Source organism: Palaemon carinicauda, chromosome 11 (genome assembly GCF_036898095.1).
Source record: "Palaemon carinicauda isolate YSFRI2023 chromosome 11, ASM3689809v2, whole genome shotgun sequence".
In the NCBI taxonomy this organism is placed as follows: domain Eukaryota; kingdom Metazoa; phylum Arthropoda; class Malacostraca; order Decapoda; family Palaemonidae; genus Palaemon; species Palaemon carinicauda.
In genome coordinates, this window is record NC_090735.1 from 5,153,734 (window position 1) to 5,166,233 (window position 12,500).

The following is a 12,500-nucleotide window of genomic DNA, read 5'->3' on the forward strand; positions in this document are numbered from 1 at the left end:
CTAGCTTGAGGGTGCACTTGGGCACACTATTCTATCTAATTTCTCTTCCTCTGTTTTGTTAAAGCTTTTAAAGATTATATAGGAAATATTTATTTTAATGTTACTGTTCTTGAAATATTCTATTTTTCCTTGTTTCCTTTCCTCACTGGTCTATTTTCCATGTTGGGGCCCCTGGGCTTATAGCATCCTGCTTTTCCAACTCAAGTTGTAGCTTAGCTTAGCAAGTAATAATAATAATAATAATAATAATAATAATAATAATAATAATAATAATAATAATAATAATCTTTTATGTACATTTACTTTTGCTTTCATTATCTATTTCCTAACGATTTCTTTTGGCTCATGATATCTTCAGAATTATATTTTGACTAACGTTTATTAACCTTGTTTTTCAATATTTGAAATATATTCTTAATTATAATTTCCTTTCTTTACATTTACTTCTTAATCATGGCTTCCAGGTCATACCTGGAAATCAGTTAGTCAATGTATGGAAAAGATGTAGAAAATTTTCCCGTTGTTCACTGTTTTATGCATTAAATTGTCTATATAAGGTCTTAAGATGGTACAGTTGCCTTCATTAATTCTGGTGCACTGACATCTCCTTTGCTTCCTGTGTGGTGTACCAGAATTAATGAAGGCGATTGAACATGAATAGTTTAATTGCGTGTGGCTCTGCATTTGGTGTTGAGAATAGTGTTTATTTGATAATTGTGAGAGGCTAGAAGTGAGGCCTATATGTTGCACTTACTTTACTTACTTTACTTTGATGGCTGCTTTTCCAGTCCCATACAGCAGGGGAACCCCACTCTCTACAGGACCTCTACTGTCGTTTTATCTTATTCGTCCACAGTATTTATCTTTTCGAGTCACATATTGTTCATTTACTATTAAATCTGTTAAATCTGTGATGGATTTCATATTGTGATTTTACTGCTGAACATCTTTCATTAGAACAATTTGCTTCAGAGAAATACAAGCTGAGAATTAGTGTCACTTAATCAACAAATGATTCAGGGATAAACCTTATTCCAGAAACCACAATATACACCTTATTCTTGGCTTGTATCTCCCACTCTGGTACAGTTGATTTCATTAGTTCCGGTGCTCTTCATGGAAACCTAAGGAGACGTCAGCGTACCGGAATTAATGAAGCCAACTGTACGTCATGTCTTCGGGTAGTTGTTGTTATTATTATTATTATTATTATTATTATTATTATTATTATTATTATTATTATTATTACTACTACTACTTGTTAAGCTATAACCTTAATTGAAAAGCAGGATGCTATAAGCCAAGGTGCAACAACAGGGAAAATAGCCCAGTGAAGAAAGGAAACAGGGAAAAATAGATTATTTTATGAACAATAACAACATTAAAATAAATATCTCCTCTATAAACTATATAAAAAAACTGTAACAAAACAAGAAAAGAAATTAGATAGAATAGTGAGCCCGAGTTGTACCCTCAAGCAAGAGAACTATAGTCAATTCTTTTTAGATAGGCAGATTTGCACCGACTGGCAGGGGTGCCCTTTTAGCTCGGAAAAGTTTCCTGATCGCTGATTGGTTGGACAAGATAATTCTAACCAATCAGAGAGCAAGAAACTTTTCCGAGCTAAAAGGGCACCGCTGCGAGTCAGTGCAAATGCGCCTCATTAAAATAAATTGAGTATAGTAAGTTGTTGTAGTATAATGTCAACATACATTTCCTACTTAGCTGACGTAACTTCCAAGAACTAACCGGAGAATTAGGAGCCATTGCCTGGGCCCTCCTGGTTGAAGCTTGGGTGGAGAGGGGCCTTGGGCGCTGATCATATAGATATATGGTCAGTTACTAGGGCATTGAACTGCATTGTCACTTTCCTTTGCCTCTACCATTCATCAGAGACCTTTAAACCTTTGAGCAAAAAATTGGATTATTATTATTATCATTATTATTATTATTATTATTATTATTATTATTATTCTTGAAAAATTAACAGCATAGCCTTATTATCAAATACCTATACTCAAGTTTATAGGCCTGATCCTATATTATCTACATCCATCATAATCACACCAAAATGGTGTAATTTTTAAAATAAAAAACTCATGACTAGTTTATCTTTATTGGAAACTTGAATAAGCTTAATAAATTACTTATGAACAATGGAAATGAAATATAAAATTTCGAAACCATTTCAGCTGTGTGTGCAATGCTGTATTCAAACGGATCTTAAAACATTTCAACTAATATTACATTGGCAAAAAAAAAAAAAAAAAAAAAAAAAAAAAAAAAAAAAAAAAAACGTCAACAACGAACGTAATCAAAATAATTTTCTCAAGCATAACTTTCATTTAATTTTTATTTTATTTTAATAATATGTTGTTCATGTTTTGCAGCTGCGTAATTTACGTGTATGAAATTCATATCCAGTAATATACAAAGCATAGTGAGCTTGAATTAATCCTGAATTGAATTTGCAGGTTTTTAATAACCTATGGTTTTATGATATTTATATTTTTTCTTTGACGGGATTAACGGTTATGATAATAATAATAATAATAATAATAATAATAATAATAATAATAATAATAATAATAATAATTAATAATGGTAATGATAATAATAATTATAATAATAATTGATAATGATATTGATGGGAATGATAATAATAATAATAATAATAATAGTAATATCTTTAATGAAGCTAATTATAATGACAATTTTAATAATTTTGATAATAACAATAACTTTAAAAATAATAATAGTAATAATAATAATAATAATAATAATAATAATAATAATGATTATTATTATTATTGTTATTTTAATGAAGCTAATTATAATAATAATTTTAATAAAAATAATAACTTTAATAATAATCATAATTTAAATTATTTTAATAACAATAATAATAATAATGATAATAATAATAATAATAATAATAATAATATGTTAGCGGGTATCCATTTTCTTCATCCTTTGTGAAATTGCATTAATACTTTTGACTTAATCTCAGTATGTATAATCTGCATTTCGAATATAAAACTTTAAGTGACCGTTCTGTTTTATGATTTACAAGTTATAATTAAAGCAAAAAGCATATTTCTATAATAAAGTTTTTAGTTTGTGTTTATTGGATCAAATATGTGTATCGTAGGTTACAGAGATTTTTTTTTCTTTTTTTTTTTTGTAATATGCTTCACTTCTGTCGTAAAACCCATATTCGCTTTACTTGAAAAAGAACTATTTATGTAATTTCAGGTCCTGGTATATGACATATTGTTAAAATATAGAACTTCCTGCTTCGGTATATTGATTTTCTTTTTACGGGGTTGCTAAATGCATATTTCCATTGCGTCGATATCTTGTTGACATGTGTATCTCTTAAGAAATATCCAAAATTTGCAATTTTCCAAATTTTCTCTTTTCAAATTTGCTATTTTCCAAATTTGCTCTTTTCCAAATTTGCTATTTCCCAAATTTGCTCTTTTCCAAATTTGCTATTTTCCAAATTTGCTCTTTGCCAAATTGCTATTTTCCAAATTTGCTCTTTTCCAAATTTGCTATTTTCCAATTTTGCTCTTTGCCAAATTTGCTATTTCCCAAATTTGCTCTTTTCCAAATTTGCTCTTTTCCAAATTTGCTCTTTGCCAAATTTGCTCTTTTCCAAATTTGCTCTTTTCCAAATTTGCTCTTTGCCAAATTTGCTATTTTCCAAATTTGCTATTTCCCAAATTTGCTCTTTTCCAAATTTGCTATTTTCCAATTTTGCTCTTTGCCAAATTTGCTCTTTTCCAAATTTGCTCTTTTCCAAATTTGCTATTTCCCAAATTTGCTCTTTTCCAAATTTGCTCTTTGCCAAATTTGCTCTTTTCGAAATTTGCTATTTCCAAAATTTGCTCTTTTCCAAATTTTCTATTTTCCAAATTTGCTCTTTGCCAAATTTGCTATTTTCCAAATTTGCTATTTCCCAAATTTGCTCTTTTCCAAATTTGCTATTTTCCAAATTTGTTCTTTGCCAAATTTGCTCTTTTCCAAATTTGCTCTTTTCCAAATTTGCTATTTCCAAAATTTGCTCTTTTCCAAATTTGCTATTTTCCAAATTTGCTTTTTGCCAAATTTGCTATTTTCCAAATTTGCTATTTCCCAAATTTGCTCTTTTCCAAATTTGCTATTTTCCCATTTTGCTCTTTGCCAAATTTGCTATTTCCCAAATTTGCTCTTTTCCAAATTTGCTATTTCCCAAATTTGCTCTTTTCCAAATTTGCTATTTCCCAAATTTGCTCTTTTCCAAAATTTGCTCTTTTCCAAATTTGCTCTTTTCCAAATTTGCTCTTTTCCAAATTTGCTATTTCCCAAATTTGCTTTTTTCCAAATTTGCTATTTCCCAAATTTGCTCTTTGCCAAATTTGCTATTTCCCAAATTTGCTCTTTTCCAAATTTGCTATTTTCCAAATTTGCTATTTTCCAAATTTGCTATTTTCCAAATTTGCTCTTTTCCAAATTTACTATTTTCCAAATTTGTTCTTTTCCAAATTTGCTCTTTTCCAAATTTGCTATTTTCCAAATGCAAAGAGTACAGCAATAATTTTTTGTTTTTTGTTTTTTTTTGCTTTTTGTTTTTTCAAAGAACTGGATTTAACAGAATGTAAATGAATTTTGAATTTGCAGCCTCGCCAGATTTCCGCAGATTTCCTTCATACCTTAAATCCCCTTTCATGCAAAGTTGAGTTAATGTTTTAGCTTTCCAGTAACGCAGTGTAAAATCCCAAGCTAATCTTGCAATACACTTACTAATCCAAGCACTATTTGTGTTAATCTAGCCAAGTCTGTACAGCTAGAAAAATCGTAATAAAAATACTGCAATTAACTGCCAACGGTATTTGCATCGTCTCTACCTGGTGTTTGCCAGTCGGGGGTTCGAGTCCCGCTCAGAATCGTCAGTGCCATTAGTGTCTGCAACCTTACCATCCTTGTGAGTTAATGTTGGAGGGGTTTGGGGGAGCCAATACGTCTACCTGCTGAGATATCAACAACCTTTGCCTGGCCCTCCTTGGTCCTACACAGTTAAAAAACCGTAATCTTAATCGGAAATTCTCCGTGAAAATATACTGTTCTCAGTCGTATTTCAGTAAAATACTGGCGACTGTAATTTGTTATTATCTTTTACTGGTAGGTGACCGCAATATCACTCCTTAGCGTCAATATATCCGTTTTTATATCGATAAATGCAAGGCAACATTTATTCCATTAGTTTTACCGTTTTTTTACGACAAATTTTCAAGTGTAGTTCCGGGTCAAAATTTTCTTTTGAATATAACATATTTCCTATGGTATAGATTCCATACTATACTGGTCTTGTTAACGTTTAGATTATAAGTATTATTTGAAATTAAAAATTAATATGAATCAAATAATAATTCCCAGAATGCTTTGCTAGCAATGGTATTATAGATATTAGAATACATCAAATGGTATCAAAAGGTTTGGGAAACGCTATATTGAATAGAAAATTATAAAAACAAGACGAAATTTGCGGATAACCAAGGGTCTGCGGTGGTCGATGTGGTAACGTCCTTGACTGGTGAACGCCAGACTGCGCTTCGAGTGACGCTCAAACTCGTTAGTTCCTTTAGTCGCTGCAACCTCACCATCCTTGTGAGCTAAGGAGTGGGGTTGTGTGGTTTGAGGGAACCTACAGGTCTATTTACTGAGTCATCGGCAGCCATTCCCTGGCCCTCGTTGGTCCTAGCTTGGGTGGAGAGGGGGTTTGGGCGCTGATCATATGTATATATGGTAAGTCTCTTGGGCATTGTCCTGCTTGATAGGGCAATGTCACTGACCATTGCCGCTGCAATTCAATATTATTCTACAATAGTAAATAAAATTGTTTATTAGCAGACCACGGTAATAGGAACACACTAGACCATAAAATTAGGAAAATAGATTATTATTATTATTATTATTATTATTATTTGCTAAGCTACGGATGCTATAAGCCCAGGGAAAATAGCCCAGTAAGGAAAGGAAACAAGGAAAAAAATGTTTTAAGACGTAAAATGTTTAAGCAAATTCGAAGCAGAAAAACCTGAGTATTTTTCTAACTTTGTTTGTTACAACAGGCTTCCCTTATGAATGTTTTTATATTTGCAAATAGAACTACTCGGATTGTTAGCGAATATGAACGTTATAAAGCATTTTTTCCGTTATATTATTATTATTATTATTATTATTATTATTATTATTATTATTATTATTATTATTACTTGCTAAGCTGCAACCCTAGTTGGAAAAGCAGGATGCTATAAGCCCAGGGTCTCCAGCAGGGAAAATAGCTCAGTGAGGAAAGGAAAAAAAGGAAAATCAAATATTTTAAGAAGAGTAACAACAATAAATATCTCCTATATAAACAATAAAAACTTAAACAAAACAAGGGAAAGAAAAATAAGATAGGAGAGTGTGCTCGAGTGTACCCTCAAGCAAGAGTACTCTAACCCAAGACAGTGAAAGACCATGGTACAGGGGTTGCGGCACTACCCAAGATTTTAGAGTGTCCTTCTCCTAGAAGAGCTGCCTACCATAGCTAAATAAGTCACTTCTACCTTACAAAGAGGAAAGTAGCCACTGAACAATTACAGTGCATTAACTCATTAAGTGAAGGAAAATGGTTTATGACATCGTAGCTGTTAGGTGCTAACAGACGAGGTGAATGCAACTAACTTTTATTCAACAGATAATGAGCTAACAGGAGACTTAGCAGCCATTGCCTCTATCCTCCAGGTCCAAGCATGGGCGCTGATCATATAGATATATGGTCAGTCTCTATGTCACTGTCACTGTCCCTTGCCTTTGCCATTCATGAATGGCCTTTAAACCTTTAAAAAAGAAACTAGAATATTTCCTCGATCAGTGCCGTAAGGATCATCATTGCAAAATTAAATTCAACATATTTTAGAAGAATATAAACAAAATATCGAATGCTACGCGAACACGTTACCACGGTACTAGCCAGGAATCTAGTAATAATGGAAATGGCGAAATACGAAAATCAGACACATGTTGTTCATACGGTACCCAAGCAGTATTTTCGCCTTGTAAGTTGTAACGATACTATATTTCATTTATATGCCATTTAAAAAAAAAAAAAAAAAAAAAAAACAGTCATCTCTGAATAGGTTCTTTGTGAAAGTTGAACGTTAGAGCGTAACAAAAAGACAACCAAGTGTCCAGGAAGTGTGAATTAAGTGATTTAGTTGGTGATAGCGAACGTCGTTCAAGAAAGAGAACTCTCAATATTTTACCAGAAGTTCTCACGGAGGGAGATTACCCCTCCAAGCAGTAATCCCCTCCCTCCCCCCTCCCCCTCCTTCTCCTCCCCCTCCCCCTCCCCCTCCTCCTCCTCTTCCTCCTCCTCCCCTCCTCTTCCTCCCCCTCCTCCTCCTCCTCCGCCTCCTCCTCTTCCTCCCCCTCCCCCTCCCCCTCCTCTTCCTCCCCCTCCTCCTCCCCCCCGCCTCCTCCTCCCCCCCCGCCTCCTCCTCCTCCTCCTCTTCTTCCTCTTCCTCCTCCTCCTCCTCCTCCTCCTCCTCTTCTCTCTCTTTCTCCTCCTCCTCCTCCTCCTCTTTCCTCTCTCGTCTCCCTTATAGAATCACACCAGCCTCTACTTGCACCAACAGTAAAGTGCGAGTTAATTTCTTAATATTTCTATTTTCTATTATGCATTATTGAATTAAATTCATTTTTGATGGTTGTGGTTATAATCTTAATATTAATTAACATTACGAAACTTAAAAGATTGTTAATATTTCTATTGTGAAATATTGATTCATATTCATTTCTGATGGTAATGGTTATAATCTTGATATTAATTACCATTACAACACTTTTAAAGATGTAAAAATTTCTATTTTCTATTATTGATTTGTATTCATTCCTGATGTTAGTGTTTATGATCTTAACATCAATTAAAATTAGAAAATTTAAAAAATGTCAATATTCCTAAGTTTTATTATAAATTATTGATTTATACTCATTTCTCATCGTGGTGGTTATTAATCTTAATATTAATCACCACTACAAAACTTTGAAAAATGTCAATATTTCTACTTTTTAATCTGAATTCTTTATTTATATTCATTTCTGATCGTGGTGGTTATAATCTTAATAATAATACAATTAGAAACCTTTAAGAATGAATGTAATGTATATATATAGAAGTGTGGGACGCATCGAATGAATTTACTTTATAGCTTCTTGTAAAAGCAGTTTCAAGATACGAGTATTTTAAAACATTGCAAACTTATATCACCTTTTTGTCACCTGTGACTTCCAATACTGGCTTGTTTTAGCCGTTCTCCTCTTTCTCATTATTATTATTATTATTATTATTATTATTATTATTATTATTATTATTATCCAAGCTACAACCCTAGTTGGAAAAGCAGGATGCTATAAGCCCAGGGGTTCCAACAGGGAAAAATAGCCCAGTGAGGAAAGGAAATAAGGAAATAAATAAATGAAGAGAACAAATTAACAATAAATCATTCTAAAATAAGTAACAACGTCAAAACAGACATGTCATATATAAACTATTAACAACATCAAAAACAAATATGTCATGAATAAACTATAAAAAGACTCATGTCCACCTGGTCAACAAAAAAGCATTTGCTCCAACATTGAACTTTTGAAGTTCTACTGATTCAACCACCCGATTAGGAAGATCATTCCACAACTTGGTAACAGCTGGAATAAAACTTCTAGAGTACTGCGTAGTATTGAGCCTCGTGATGGAGAAGGCCTGGCTATTAGAATTAACTGCCTGCCTAGTATTACGAACAGGATAGAATTGTCCATGGAGATCTGAATGTAAAGGATGGTCAGAGTTATGAAAAATCTTATGCAATATGCATAATGAACTAATTGAACGACGGTGCCAGAGATTAATATCTAGATCAGGAATAAGAAATTTAATAGACCGTAAGTTTCTCTCCAACAAATTAAGATGAGAATCAGCAGCTGAAGACCAGACAGGAGAACAATACTCAAAACAAGGTAGAATGAAAGAATTAAAACACTTCTTCAAAATAGATTGATCACCGAAAATCCTGGAAAACTTTCTCAATCAGCCTATTTTTTGTGCAATTGAAGAAGACACAGACCTTATATGTTTCTCAAAAGTAAATTTACTGTCGAGAATCACACCTAAGATTTTGAAAGAGTCATACATATTTAAAGAAACATTATCAATACTGAGATCCGGATGTTGAGGAGTCACCGTCCTTGACCTACTTACAATCATACTTTGAGTTTTGTTAGGATTCAACTTCATACCCCATAATTTGCACCATGCACTAATTCTAGCTAAATCTCTATTAAGGGATTCACCAACCCTAGATCTACATTCAGGGGATGGAATTGATGCAAAGAGAGTAGCATCATCTACATATGCAACAAGCTTGTTTTCTAGGCCAAACCACATGTCATGTGGATATAGTATGAAAAGTAATGGGCCAAAAACACTACCCTGTGGAACACCGGATATCACATTCCTATAATCACTATAGTGCCCATCAACAATAACTCTTTGAGATCTATTACTTAAAAAATCAATAATAATGCTACTTCCATCCCTCATTAGTAATCAGTTCTTTGAAATCAGGCTGTAACATTATCCTGAACAACAGGGTTGTGATGGCCGATGTGGTAACGTCCCTGACTGGTAAACTCCAGTGATTAAGGATGAGGCCTAAGGGGGAGCCTGGCCTTCCTTGGTCCTAGCTTGGGTGGAGAGGGGGCTTCCTCGCTGATCATATGTGTATATGGTCAGACTCTAGGGCATTGTCCTGCTCGATAGGACATTGTTACTGTCCCTTGCCCCTGCTATTCATGAGCGGCCTTTAAACCTTTAAACTGGCGTCTTCTCTTCCCTCTTAGCCAAGTCGTGCATCGTATATAGAACCTATATGTACTATATGTATATATATATATATATATATATATATATATATATATATATATATATATATATATACGCATATATATATATATATAATATATATATATATATATATATATATATATATATATATATATATATATATATATATATATATATATATATATATATATATATATATATATGTGTGTGTGTGTGTGGGTGTGTGTGTGTGTTTGTGTGTTTGTGTGTGTGTGAGTGTTGTGGGGATGTGTTATCCCCACATAGATTTAAATTACTAACAAGTTCTCAGTTAGCTCACTTTTTGAATATAAGGGGAGTCTACCTACTCCCTTGTGTTCCGGTGTCATATACACTTTTCAGTGTGCACTCTGTAATGAGTGCTACACTGGAAGTACATCTAGACAGCTTCAGTGTAGGATTTCGGAGCACATGGGGAGGAGATCTGTACGAACCTATATACCTTTGAATAAAAAAAACAATTTCAGCTATTTATGACCATGCATTTAAATCTGGTCATGCCATTTTCGAGGAAAATTTCAAAATCACACAGACATAGGAGCGTCAGCCAACTGAGAATCCTGGAGTCTTTATACATTTTTAAGACAAAACCCAGCTTGAATGAGGGCTTACCTGTTCAGTTACCGGTGACCCATCGATCCGTCTGGTCTGTGGGTTGCTGCTCTGGGTGGGTGGTCATCGACTCCTGCGGGTGACTAGGTATATTAGTTATTGAGTCTTTTATATAGTTATATGTGTAATAAGTCTTTTATATGGTTTAATGTTCCTTTATTGCTTTGATTTTAGAGCTAGTTAGTCAGTTCATGAAAGTATCTCTTCCTACTATGTAATTAGGATGATTTTTATCAATATTATTAATTTTACATAATGATAATTCCAGATAGGCTGAGGATGATATAAGTTATGTCAAAAGCTCCCAAATAAAGATGATACCAGCATTGACTATTTTATTTCTACTATATATATATATATATATATATATATATATAATATATATATATATATATATATATATATATATCAACACAACATCGTGTTCAAATAGAAAATAAATTTCTACCTCATACTTGGGATCGAACGCTAGCCCCTTCTAATGAAAGGCCAGGTCGAAACCAACCATGCCACGAGAGACCATAAAAGAAACCGGAACCTGACGCTAGACAGCTGTCCGAGGAAATCGGGAAATTGGGTAAAACTCTCTGGTAAGAGACTGATGTCTCGCCAGGTAAATCCTCGGACAGCTGTCTAGCGTCAGGTTCCGGTTTCTTTTATGGTCTCTCGTGGCATGGTTGGTTTCGACCTGGCCTTTCATTAGAAGGGGCTAGCGTTCGATCCCAAGTATGAGGTAGAAATTCATTTCTATCTGAACACTATGTTGTGTTGATATTTATCCATATTGACTTATTAGGGGTAATTTGAATGAATTACTACCAATCGTGTCACGTGGTGGGCCGGGAAATCGGGTAAAACTCGCTGGTAAGAGACTGATGTCTCGCCAGGTAAATCCTCGGACAGCTAGGTAGCGTTAGGTTCCGGTTTCTTTTATGGTCTCTCGTGACATGGTTGGTTTCGACCTGGCCTTTCATTAGAAGGGGCTAGCGTTCGATCCCAAGTATGAGGTAGAAATTTATTTCTATTTGAACACGATGTTGTGTTGATATTTATCCATATTGACTCATTAGGGGTAATTTGAATAAATTACTACCAATTGTGTCACGTGGTGGGCCGGGAAATCGGGTAAAACTCGCTGGTAAGAGACTGATGTCTCGCCAGGTAAATCCTCGGACAGCTAGGTAGCGTCAGGTTCCGATTTCTTTTATGGTCTCTCGTGGCATGGTTGGTTTCGACCTGGCCTTTCATTAGAAGGGGCTAGCGTTCGATCCCAAGTATGAGGTAGAAATTTATTTTATATATATATATATATATATATATATATATATATATATATATATATATATATATATATATATATATATATATATATATATATATATATATCTTTTTCTCTACCTCTGACGCTAATGAGTTACCTGTAAAAGATTATAAGGCAGTCCTTGATGCATAATTTATCAATTAGGTCAGCTGATCACTAAAGTGGGCAATGTTATTTTAAATTTTCAAGCATAGCTACGATGATAAAAGAAATATCAATAATGAGGATAATAATGATAATTATAATGATAATGATAATGATAGCAAATAGAATAATGAAAATAGTAAGACTGACTATGAAAAAAAATAATAATATAGGGTGAACCAATAAATAGATAATATTAATAATGTTATAATAATGATAATGCTTATAATGATAATAATAATGATAGATATTTAGATAATGAAAATAATTAGAATGACTATGAGAAAAATAATAATAATTGCATAGGATGAACCAATAAAAAATATTGATAACGGTTAAAATAATGATAATCTTTATAATAATAATGATAATGATAGTAAAGTAATGAAAATGATAAAAATGTTTATGAGAAAAAAATAATGATATAGTTTATATAGGGGATATGTATTTTAA